This window comes from Hypanus sabinus, chromosome 9 (genome assembly GCF_030144855.1).
Source record: "Hypanus sabinus isolate sHypSab1 chromosome 9, sHypSab1.hap1, whole genome shotgun sequence".
Classification (NCBI taxonomy): Eukaryota; Metazoa; Chordata; class Chondrichthyes; order Myliobatiformes; family Dasyatidae; genus Hypanus; species Hypanus sabinus.
In genome coordinates, this window is record NC_082714.1 from 124,301,226 (window position 1) to 124,314,652 (window position 13,427).

At 42.0% G+C, this 13,427-nt stretch overlaps 1 long non-coding RNA gene across 1 annotated transcript in view; it reads left to right on the top strand.

Moving 5' to 3' along the window:
• The first annotated feature begins 1,849 nt into the window (after window positions 1-1,849).
• LOC132398912 (uncharacterized) overlaps window positions 1,850-13,427 on the top strand; it is a 62,829-nt gene continuing 51,251 nt past the window's right edge. The window contains exon 1 of the long non-coding RNA XR_009513843.1: window positions 1,850-1,904. This is a non-coding gene — a long non-coding RNA (uncharacterized LOC132398912). The remainder of the gene's footprint in view (window positions 1,905-13,427) is intronic.

Here is a 13,427-nt window from a genome sequence, read left to right on the forward strand (position 1 = left end):
AGAGCAAAATGAATAGTCTATAGTGGTTACTAACCTGTGTTTTACTTTACGGTAGAATTCATCCAGAATTGACCAAATTAGCATAAAAGATTGAGAAATTTTGAGTACCAATTATGTGCAATACAAATTAAGTTTTTGTGAACTTTTTCACTATTTTCTCATATTGTACAAGAAAATGGGCACTCATAAAACTGGGAATGCCCCCAGTTGAAGTAGGTATCATGTGGACTATCTGCTAATTCCACCAGTACCAATAGAATTCACCGCCATGATCCTGACTTCAGTTTACATACCGCCAAAAGCAGATGTCAAGCACGCACTTGATGTATTGAGTGCCATGATTAAGAAACAAGGAACAGCCTACCAAGCAAAGAAATGATCACACGAGGCAGAGGAGTGGCTATGGGATTGCATAGGGTTTATGCACTGGGCATTGTTCAAGGTCTCATTAAGTGAATGTGCAACAGTTGTTACGGACTTTATAAAGACACTCACGGACGAGTGTGTAGCCAGAAGATCATTCAGAGTCTTCCCCAACCAGAAGCCTTGGATGACCCAGGAGATCCGTCATCTCCTGAGGGCTAAGTCGGTGGCGTTCAGGACTGGTGAACCAGGAAAGTGCAGGAAGTCTAGGTACGACCTCTGGAAAGCCATCTCACATGCGAAGTGTCTATCAAACTGAAACCACAGAAGGATTCTTGACAACTGTGCCATCACCTCCTACAAAGGAAAGCCAAGCATCATTAATGACAATAAGGTTAAGCTCCCAGATGAGCTCAATGCTTCATTTGACTGACAGAACATGGAGGCACATTCCCAAATCCCCGCAACCCTTGACGACTCGATGATTTCAGCCTCTGAGGCTGATGCGAGAACATGCTTTAGGATTGTGAATCCACAAAGAGCATCTGATGCAGACAGTGTACTTGCCTGAGTACTGAAAACATGTGCTAATCAACTAGCTAGGGTGTTTTTGGATATCTTCATCCACTCACAGTCTGAGATACACATCTGCTTTAATTGGGCTTCAACTCTGATGCCCAAGAAGAACATGGTAACCAGCCTCAATAACTATTCTCTAGTAGCACTTACTCTGAGAGGCTAGTCATGAAGCATATCAACTCCACCCTCAGGTGTTACTTTGATTTGCTCCAATTTGCCTACCGTCACAAGAGGTCAATGCCAGATGCCATTTCTTTGGCTCTTCACTCAGCTCTAGAGTATCTGGACAATGAAGGTGCATACACTAGGATGCTTTTCACTGAATACAGATTCAATACTATCATCTCTTAGAAACTAATCACTAAAGTCCAAGACCTTGATCTCAATACCTTCCTATGCAACAGGAACTTCAATTTCCTTGCTTGTAGAACCCAATCATTAAGGATTGGCACCAAAATCTCCTTCTCAATCACTGGGTAGTTAGTCCCCTGCTCTACTTGCTTTATACCAATGATTATGTGTCTGAATACAACTCCAGCATTGTCAATGATTCTTCCCAGCCGTCCAACAATCTCTTTGATCCTCTACCATCAGGCAGAGGGTACAGCAGCATTAGGACAAAGTCTTTTACGATGCAATATAGCTTCTTCCCCAGGCCATGAGACTACTGAAGTCCTGCCACCACCCATGTCTCACCAGGTATGAAGTGCCAGGAGCGTTGTACTATTTACTATTTAACTTGCAATATAAATGTTCATTTATTTGTGGTAATGTTACTTTATGTGCTGTGTGTGCATTATACGTACTTTGTTGTGCACTTTGATCTGGAGAAATGTGTTCTGTTTGGCATGTATGTTGTTGAAATGACAATAAACTTCAACTTGAACTTTAAATTGAACTACAGGAGGAGGAAATCAGAGGTCCATGAATCAGTCCTCATGAGTGGATCGGAGGTGGAGAGCGTGAGTAACTTTAAATTCTTTTTCATTACCATATATGAGAGCATCTGTCTGGGATCAACAAGTAAGTGTCGTTACAAAGAAGGCAGGAAAGTATCTCTGCTTTCTGAGAAGTGTGCATAGATTTGTCATACCATCTAAAACTTTGACAAACTTCTATAGTTGCATAGTGCAAGTATCCTGGCGCATCATGGAATTGTATGGAAACACCAATGCCCCAGGAATGGAAAAATCTACAAAAGGTGCTGAATATAGCCCAGTCTATCACAGGCAAATCACAGGACAATTTACAAAGACTAATTAACCTACTTACTATACGACTTTGGACTGTGGAAGGAACTCATGTGCACACAGGAAGGAACATACAAACTTGCTTACAGAGGACACTAGAATTGAACTCCAAACTCCAGTGCCCTGAGCTATAATATTGTCACACTGGCTGCTATGCTACTGTGGCATCTATGAAAGTTAGGAAAAATGCATTCTGAATATGACTTTTAAATACTTATGAGTGCATGCTCCAAAGTAACCATTCATGACCACCCCTGTTCTGAGCAAGGATCCTGATCTGAAACATTTACTAATTTCTGTTTCCAAAGATGGTGATTGACTGGAATTTTTTATTTTGAAGATGCCAATGCTTAGCATTTTATCTTCTGGTCTTCCTTTTCAGAAAATGCAAATGGAGGTGTATTCATTGGAAAATCCCTGGTTGAGCTTAGCAAGCCCAAGATTAGAGTTTTACTAACAATCCAAAAGACAAGTTAGTGTACCTTTAAGCATACCTTTAAGAGTACCCTTAGAGTATCAATTATTACCTTATCCAACATGACTTCAATCTCCTGGAAGCAGAATGTTGCTAAGAGCATCATGTTACAATAATAAGAGACACTTGTTTGCATCATACTCCGGCTGTCCCTTGCTGACACACTGGAGAGGGGGAGGTGTAAAAAAAGACTAGCTGGCGGAAAGGCAAATATGGCAGCCATTTTCATTAAGGAGAGGGCCACGCCAGTCATATCAAAGAGGCCTAAATCCAAACTGCCAAATCATGGATGATGGGGGTTGATGTGGGGAGGAAGCTGCATCATACAGCTACCTTTGACCAGGGACATATGTAGTCAGGTGGTGTCCAACCTTCATAGGGTGTTTCAACCTTAACCACTACACTCTCGCCTGCTCTATTTCCAGTAAGAGGATCTTTCTATTTCCTCCCCCATCCTGTGAGCTGCTTGGTTCTTGCTTTTTTCATCAAGGCCCAGTGCAGACAGCAACCTCCATGCTGACCTTGCTGGGAACCTTCTACAGCTGATCTCTATGGGGAATAGCCACGTCTGCCATTCTTTGTCCCTGCATTCCAAGACTAAGGACTGGTACTTCAGGGCCTCCTCGCATCCTTCCTCCCGTGGCACTGTGCGCTCCACCAGGATGACTTTCTTGTCTTCAGTGGGCCATAGTACGATATCTTGTTAAAGTGTGATTTGCACCACCTCCAGGAACTGCAGCTTCCTCCCCACATCAACCCCCATCATCCATGATTTGGCAGTTTGGATTTAGGCCTCTTTGATATGACTGGCGTGGCCCTCTCCTTAATGAAAATGGCTGCCATATTTGCCTTTCCGCCAGCTAGTCTTTTTTTACACCTCCCCCTCTCCAGTGTGTCAGCAAGGGACAGCAGGACCTTCTCATGTCGCCACCTACACTGTCCTTGTTTTGCATCCTGACAGTATGTGTGCCAGTGAACCACAAAGCTTGCGGTTAGGGCCCTCTCTCAGCCCCATGTGTGCAGCTGTAATGCCGTAAGGGAGAGTGTCATACATGGACCGCAGAAGGAAATAAATGCGGAAGGGCTCCAGCCTCTAAAGCTCTACAAAGTGATCTTGTGCTTGGGAAGACCACATTTTGTCAGGGCACCTAACTCCACTGCCTTCGATAACGGCCTTTTGTCCTCGCAGTTCCATACCTCTGCCTGGAACATGTCCCACCTATCCCTTGCACTTGCACTCCCCCATTGGAAGTGTGCAGAGCTGAGGCCTTGCCGCCCCCAGGCATGGGTTGCCGATGACGTCTCTCAACTGCAGGGAGCTCACTGCCTGGTCTGTGGCCAAGTTGGTGGCCCACTATGGCAAGTTAGTGACAACTGAACAAAATGAAATCTCTTTAGTAGTGCCTACCAATTAGGATGCTTGATCTATTAGGTGAGATTACTTTCTTCCTGATAGTATTATTAGAACATCTTTTACCAAAGTAAAACTAAATTGAAACTTACGTATAGTTTGCACTTAAGGTCCAAATGTGTGCTGAATTATTAAATGGTATATGAGTCAGGCATAAAGTAAACGTTATGCAGCTGTATGCTAATGTGGGAAACCAATACACATCAGCAAATTGGATGCAGCCTAACATATAAATGGCCCCCATGTGTCTTCCTGCAAATACTTAGCATTTTATATGTTTATAAACTGTATTTTCCAAGTTATTTCAATTAAGATTAATTGTGAGAAAACCTTGACCAATGCAATTAAATAATTGTACGCAGTCTTTAAACAATGGGTGGGATCTGAGATAATTAAAACCAATCATGTTACATTGCATTAAATTGAGTGTATTGTTTCCTTATTTGATCATCCTGTTCACTGTAGCAATTGCTAGCTAACAGGGGTAGGGATCACTCCTGATCCTTCCCACTATTGTTCTTCACTACTTCATATAAACCATATTAACCATATAACAATCACAGCATGGAAACAGGCCATCTTGGCCCTCCTAGTCCGAGCCGAACTCTTAATCTCACCTAGTCCCACCTACCCACACTCAGCCCATAACCCTCCACTCCTTTCCTGTCCATATACCTATCCAATTTTACCTTAAATGACACAACTGAACTGGCCTCTACTACTTCTACAGGAAGCTCATTTTCTCATCCAGAACAACTTTTGTTTAAGATAAGCTTTATTTGTCAGTTGTACATTGAAACATTTTTCACTGATTAAAGCATCAAGGAAGATTGAAATATCAAGGCAAATGCAGAGGAGAGTGAACGCCTTGATATTTCAATCTTCCTTCTGGATTGGGCTGCTGGATTCAAGTTGCCCTTCTCAGAGAGGCCATCGGATTCGAGTCGCTTCCCTCGGAGAGGCCACTGGCTTTGAGTCGCTTCCCTCGGAAGGGCCACTATGTTCAAGTTGCTTCCCTTGGAGGATGAGGGACCAATAGGTTCGTGTCCCTCTTCTCGGAAAGGACGCTGGCTTCGAGTCGCTTCCCTCGGAGGGGCTGCTGGATTCGAGTTGCTTCCCTCGGAGGAGCAGCTGGCTTAGAGTCGGTTCCCTCAGAGGGGCCGCTGGCTTCAAGTCACTCCCTCAGAAAGGCCGTTGGCTTGAGTCGCTCCCTTTGAAGAGGCCACAGGGTTTGAATTGTTCCCTTCAGAAAGGCCGCTGGTTTAAGTTGTTTCCCTCGAAGGGGCCACTGGGTTTGAGTCGCTTCCTCTCGGAAAGACCACTGGGTTCAAACAGTTGCTCTAATTCCAGTCAAGGTGGCACCAGTAAACAGCAATTCCTCAGGTGACATCTCCCAGGTAGTCAATCATTTCAGTTTTTCCACGTCTTCTACTGAATCTTTCTATTTTAATTTTGAGTCTGAAACTGTTGGAGTCTGTGACTTTAGTTTGATCAAGTGAGCTAGTGCTCTGCTGTCCTGAGAAAACTCCAGGAGAGAAGTGCAAGCACGAGCCACCACGTGGAAACACTCAGAAACAAGGTGATGGGCCATGATTGACTGCACTTCTCGCCTGATTAAAGCATCAAGATTGAAACATCGAGGCAAATGTAGTACTCCAAGATGTTATTGAAATTCTGAGATTTATGGATTGGACTGGAGTTCACATTGGTCTCTTCCAGTTCTATTTTTTTCTTGTATTCTCATCTATTTTTTCTTGTCGCTGATGGGCAGGCTGGGGGTTGTAGTTTAATGTTCTTGTTATTGTTTCTATTAATGCGATGTGGATGTCACTAGTAACTCCGTCCTTGAACAGTCACAGAGACATATCCATAAGACCATAAGACATGGGAGCAGAATTAGGCCTTTCAGTCCTTCGAGTCTGCTCTACCATTTCATCATGGCTGATCCATTTTCTTCTCAAACCCATTCTCCTGCCTTCTCCCCATAACTTTTCACGCCTTGACTAATCTGTCAACCACTTTGGTGTGACTGCAGTCAAAGGAATGATAGGCACACAAGAGATTCTGCAGGTGCTGGAAATATGAGCAACACACACATGCTGGAGGAACTCAGCACGTCAGGTGGCATCTATGGAGGGAAATATTATTTTCATTTTTAATTTAGAGATGTTGCACAGTAACAGGTTCCGCTAGCCCAACAAGCCTGCGCCACCCAATTACACTCATGTAATCAATTAACAAGGTCAAGACCCTTCATCAGGACTTGGGGATGGCAGATTTCTTTCCTTATGTTTAGTGATCCAGATGTTTTATTTTATAAGAATCCAGTAGTGTCATGGTTGCCAAGAAAAGTTTTTTTTCCAAAAATTCCAGATTTATTTTGATACTTCAATTAAAATTCCTCTGCTGCTAAAGGGAATCGAGAGCCATATTCCCAGGTTAATTGTGGTGATTAACCACTCTACTACCATGTTCCTAACTGGATGATGGTAGAGAAGTGTGGTGGAAGATAGTATTGCTGGCCATAAGAAATTAGGAAGTCCTGTGAGAGATGTAAAAGCAACAGATGATTTATCTTCTCTTCATTGATCTTCACTTAGATGTCCCATAAGTTTGAAAGCAGAAGCTTTCTAATAAGCAAATGCCATTAATTTTCATTCTGCTTCATCTCTGCAATATTCTATTAGAATAACGCAATAAGTTTATAACAAAACCACATGTCTGAAATGGACGATTTAACATGCGACCATGGCAACATTTTTATTGACAAGAAAACAAAGTAGTCTGATACAGCTGGGAAACTGGATACAAAACTACAGGCTCGGTGACCTGCAGCATAAATCCATCTCAGAGGCACATGCAGGCTAGTGGGATTTCATATAGGATTTTGGATAACATGGGAAAAAACATCTTGGAACCCTGCAGTTAAGGAACGTGACAACTTATCAAACACCCAATGACTACAAAAATAATATAGTTCCCACAAAGAGTGACCCTCAAAGTTGTATGATGGAAAATATTTTGCTTAGTGGCAAACTTAGATAGGTAGCGTGAGAGCCTAATCTGTGCTAATTTCTTTTCTGTGCCTTTATTCTTACTTTCTCTTCTTTTTTTTTGCTGACTGGAGAAATAATCAGGGGGATGTTATGTATGATCCCACTTTTTTTTTAGCTTAAATAGCCTTGAGAACACAGATTGTTTTACATGTGATTTCACTTACTGTACCCTAAGGTCCTCCTTGTTCCAGATGCAGTGTTGAGAAGTAGTTTCAAAATGTACTGAATTTTTATGACTTTTGTTTGGAATTACTGTACCAAATATGCTAATGGTTTAATTACTAAAAAAAGATATAAAAATAAGTACTGTGACTGTTTTAAAAGACTCCTTACAAAATGATTATTTATAGAAAAAATCTATTGTGCATTATTTTATAGCATTGCTCTTGGCAATAACATTTAATAAGTTCTGGAATCCAGATAGAACATTAAATCCCCAGCCGAAAAATGAAGCTCGAACCCTAGTCTTGGCTGATGATCTAATTCAGGTTTCCTAGGAATAATGGTACTTAACAATGTTTGTTACTGGTCCTGTGTCATACAGGGGATGGTGGCTGGCTAAAGATTAAAGCAACAAATTATTTTGTTTCTTTTCTAAAAGCAATGGTGGTGTTGTACACTCAAATGGGTGTCATTTTGTGCAAAACAATTTGCTGAGGAACTCGGACAGCATCTGTGGGTGGAACGGAAATGTTGACTTTTCAGTTCAAAACCCAGCATGGGAGTAGAGAGAGGAGATAACTAGTGAAAAAGAGGATGAGGAAAGTGCTGAAATAGGAGTTTGAGGTGATTGGTGAACTGAGGAAGGCTGATAGATGACAGGCAGGTTTTGCCCTGTAGAAGAGGGGAGAGGTGTGGAGATGGAGATGGTGTCCGCTGAATGATAGGTGGAGGCAGACAAGGAGAGAAAGACAAAAAGAAATGTAAAAGTGAGGTGGGGGCAAATGACTCTGGTGGTTGTTGGTAGCAGTTGGAGGGGTATAAAGCAGGATACAAAGGACAACCATTGCTATAATCTGATAATAAGGCTATTAAGTTTTGTAACTCCCAAACATAGAACTATGCAAAAGAAAAACACAAAGCCAAGGATAACATGAATTTAGTTTGTTTTATTTAGTGCTTCAGACGTGGTGGCGAAATGAGGTATACCATTCATGTAATTTTACATATACACAGTAATGAAATATGTAAACAACAAAGAATACTTAATCAAAAATGTGATTACAATGTTGCTCAAATATTACTGAAATATTAAATACAAAACACTCCTCCCTTCTTAGCTATAAACTCCAACTCTATATAAAATGCATCTCAATTATATACACAATATGCTATATAATACAACTACTATACACACATCTACAGCGTAGTAAATTTTAAATTGTCCCATTCACGTCTAAAGATTTAATTGCTGTAGAAGATTTCCTACCCTTGTGGGATAAAGCCCTTCCCATCCAGGGAGGTCACTCTGCTCGGCAGATGAGACTTGAGGCTGTGAAACTATCACAGTCCCTGGGGCCTCCTCCATGGTGGTTGCAGGCGTTAACTCCAGATGGCAAGAAGTGGTCCTGACAGCTCGGAACACCTTTCGTCTGGACATGTTGGCATCCCGAACAGTGCATGGTAAGTGCATGCTGAACTACCCCAGGCCACCAGATGAAGCTTTGAGCCAATGCTTTCATTTTAACTGTGTCTAGATGACCTGCATGTAGTTCTTCCAGCACCTTAACTCTCAGCTTGGATGGTACAACAACTCTCAGTCCCCACACAAGGCAATCCCCATCAAGGGCAAGTTCATCATGGCACTGGTAAAGCGGGGGAAATGGGATTTCTGCTATTTTGGGTGTCATGTAAACCTGAGACAGCTTGGGGTATTTTCTGGTTTCCTTTTAGATCATCTCTGCTGTAGTGGGTAGACTTTTGATTTGCATTAGGGAGAATATGTTAAGAGGAGTTCAAAGTTCAAAGTAAAATTTATTATCAGAGTACATACATGTCAACACATACAACCCTGAGATTCTTTTTCCTGTGGGCAATCTTAGCAAATCTACTGAACAGTAACTGTAAACAGGATCAATGAGCAACCAACTGGGCAAATGCAAATATAAATAAATAGCAATTAAATAACGAGAGCATGAAATAACAAGATAAAGAGCCTGTAAAACCTGTAAGACCATTGACGTGGGACCACCAGAAATAGAATGAATGTAGTTACCCCGTTTTGTTCAAGAGCCTGATGGCTGAGGGTTAGTAACTGTTCTTGAATCTGGTGGTTTGAGTCCTGAGGCACTTGTACCTCCTAACTGATGTCAGTAATGAGAAAAGAGAAAGGCCTGGGTGGTGAGTATCTTTGATGATGGAGACTGTTTTTCTATGGCAACGTTTCATGTAGACGTGCTCAATGGTTGGGAGGGTATTGCCTGTGTTGTACTGGGCTGAATCCACTACCTTTGTAGGATTTTCTGCTGAGTAGATTTGGTATTCCCATAGCAGGCTGTTATGCAGCCAATCAGCACGCTTGCCACCGCACATCTATAGAAGTTTGCCAAGGTTTTTGATGACAAGCCGAATCTCCGCAGAACCCCGAGGAAGCAGAGGTGCTGTTGTGCTTTCTTTGCAATTGTATTTATACGATGGGTCCAGGACAGATCCTCTGAGGTAATGACACCTAGGAACTTAAAGTTACTGACCGTCTCCATCTCTGATCCTCCGATAACTTGCAGCTCATGGACCTGTCCATTCTCCCTCTCCTGAATTCTACAATCAGTTCCTTGGTTTTATTGACATTGAGTGAGAGGTTGTCGTTATTGCACCACTCAGCCAAGTTTTTGATCTCCCTCCTGTATGCTGATTCATCATCACCTTTGATACAGCCCACAACAGTGGTGTCATCAGCAAACTTGAATATGGTGTTGGAACTGTACTTAGCCACACAGTCGTAGGTGTAAAGCAAGTAGACCAGGGGGCTAAGCACACATCCCTGTGGTGCTCCTGTGCTGATGGAGATTGTGGAGGAGATGTTTTTACCAATCTGAAGTGACTGATGTCTACAGGAGAAAAAATCCAGGATCCAATTGTGCAAGGCCTTAAGGCACAGGCCTTGGAGTTTATTGATTAGTTTTGAGCGGATGATGGTATTAAATACTGAGCTTTAATCGATTATTATTATGTAATGCATTATTAGGGTGCTCTTTATCAGCTTGGTATTTGCTGTCCAGATATTCCAGGATTGTGTGAAGAACCAATGAAATGGATCCATTGTAATCCTGTTGCTTCATTAGGAAAACTGGAGTAGATCCAAGTCATCAGTCAGACAGGAACTGCTATGCTTGAACAGCAGTATCTTAAAAAACATCATCACTGTGGCTGTAAATGCCACTGGGAGTTATTTATTGAGGCAGGTTACCACAGTCTTTTTAGACACTGGTATGACTGAAGCCTGCTTGGAGCAGATGAGTACCACCCACTGCCAGTGTGAGAGGCTGAAGATATCCGTGAACACATCAGCCAGTTGGTCAGCCCAGATCTTCAGTATTCAGCCAGGTATTCTGTCCATACTGGATGCTTTCCTTGGATACACTCTCTTGAAGGCAGGCAGCCCACACGACTTCAGATACTGAGTCCAAAGGATTATCAGGAGCATAATGAAGGAGACATGGGGGTGCATAATGGTTTCTCCCTGTTCTGGTGGTCAAAGTGAGCAGAGGAAGCATTGAGCTCATTTGGAAGTGAAGCTCTGCTGTCTTCCATGTTGTAAGATTTAGCTTTGTTGGTATTCAAATCAACTCACAGCTGTCAAGCATCCTCTTTGATTCCTGTTGAGTCCAGAATCTCTACTTTGCCCTTGAGATGGCTTTCCAGAGATCATACCTACTCATCTTCATCTCCAGACTTGAATGCCTCTGATCTGGCTCTCAGCAAATTCAGGATTTCATTGTTCATTCAGGGCTTCTGATTGGAGAAAACCATGAATAATTTCGTGGGGACACCCTCATCCACAACTGTTTTTAATAAAGTCTGTAACAAACCTGGTGTAGTTATTCAGATCGTCAAATGAGTTCTTGAACATGACCCAGCCCATTAATTCTAAGCAATGTTGTAACTGTTCCCATGACCACCTCTATTACCATATGCAGGTAGTAGAAGTACAGTGATAGACATTCCTTATCATAGTGTAGCAGTGGTCTAGTGTCTTGGGTCCTCTGGTGCAACAGGTTACATCCTGGTGGTAATTAGGCAGGGTTTTCTTTAGACAGGCCTGGTTAAAGTTGGGGACTATAATTTGAAATGCATCAGGATGGGCTGTTTCTTGCCTGCAGGTGACATTGTGCAGTGTAGCAAGTGCTTGCTTATAATTGTCCACTCGTGGTATATAAACTGGTGATACATAAAAACTAGTGTTGTCTTACGTAAAATTTTCAGATATATTCTTTTCCAAAGATAAACAGGACAATCCGTCAGCGTTTCCATAATTAGTTGTCCTCTTGAATTTGATCTTGCAATTGTGCCCTCCGAGAACTAGAGGCCACTTCTGCTTTCATGCTGCTGCTGTTAGTAGTACACCCTTCAGTGGATTGAAAATGGACTCTAGTGGTTATGAGGGTAAACTCCCACCCATACAAGTATAGGTTGAAACATTTTACACCACAAACTAGACTCAAGGCCTCTCTCTCAATTGTACGTAATATTTTTCTGCAGCGGTAAGAGAATGTGATGCAAAGGCTATGGGCCTTCACTTCCACCACTCATAACTTGTGACATGAATGCACCTGTACCATGAGGTGACATGTCACAGGCAAGCTTCACTGGACGATGTGGATCATAACGTGTGAGTACGATGTCTCACGTCTCCATTTCATTTGTCTTTTGGAAAGCCACCTCACACTGCTTTGTCCATTGCCATTTCTTCCCAATCTGCAGTAATGATTTCAAGAGGTGCAGCACAGTAGCCAGGTATGGCAGGAACCCGTTATGGTAATTGATGTATCCTAAAACGTACTGCACAGTGACAAATCCTTTGACCTTGGGGCCAAAACTTGAATTACTCAGTGTACTTGTGTCAACTTGTGCATCAATGATATGACCTCAATAAGTGATGCTTGGTTTAAAGAATTCACACTTGTTCTTTGTGCTCTGAGCCTATAATCTTCTAATCTTTTTAACACTGTTTTGAGATTTTGGAGATGTTCCTGTCATCCTTACTGGTAACAATGTTGACATCCAGCAACATTAAGTGCCTGGACAGCCTTGTAGTACCTGGTCCATAAATTTCTGCCAGAATGCAGGTGTAGATTCTACTCCAACAATAATTCTATCATATCATATCATTTCGGCACGGACTGGAAGTGCAGAGATGGCTTGTTTCCGTGCTGTAATTGTTATATGGTTATGGTTATATATCAATAAAGTTCTTTGTGAGCGCTTATGGTGAGAAACACTTTGGACTCTTCTTCCATCTCTTATTTCCCTTCAGAAAGGTTTGCAAAGATATCGTCTATCCTATTGATCTACTGTCAGTACTGTCAGTATTGATCTACTGTCAGTACTGGGCCTATGGTAACCTTAAAAGCATCACAGATTCTGATGGACTTATCCTTCTTGGCTACTGAGACCACTGACATTGCCCATGGGCTCCACTCGGTCTTGGAAATAATTCCTTCAGCATCCTGGCAATCTAGCTCACTGGCTACTTTATCATGGATGGTATAAGCAACCAGATGGTCTTCGCAAAACTTGTGTACGGCATATTCATTAAACAGTCTTTTACCCTTCATAGGTTTGTGTTTATCAATGCCAACCTTAAGCACTGCTGTGGCATCCTCCATAAACAAGAGAAAACCTGCAGATGCTGGAAATCTGAGCGACACACACAAAATGCTGGAAGGACTCAGCAGGCCAGGCAGCATCTAGAAAAAGAGTACAGTTGACGTTTTGGGCCGAAACCCTTTGGCAGGCCCTGAAGTATGTAAACAACAAAGAATGCTTAACCAAACTATATATTTACAATATTATTTAAATATTACTGAAATATTAAATACACAACAAAGTTGATTGTGGATATTTCTATGTAACATTGGGGTTGTAAGTTTTTCAGGGGAAAAGATTTGACCTGATAGCATGCTGAGATATAATGTACGGTGCCCATAAAAAATGTTCACCACACCTGCCCCACCCTTGGAGGTTTTCATATTTTATTGTTTTACAACATTGAATCATCCTTGGCTTTTTTGAGACTGATCAACAAAAAAAGACTCATGTCAAAGTGAAAACAGATCTCTACAAAGAAATCAATA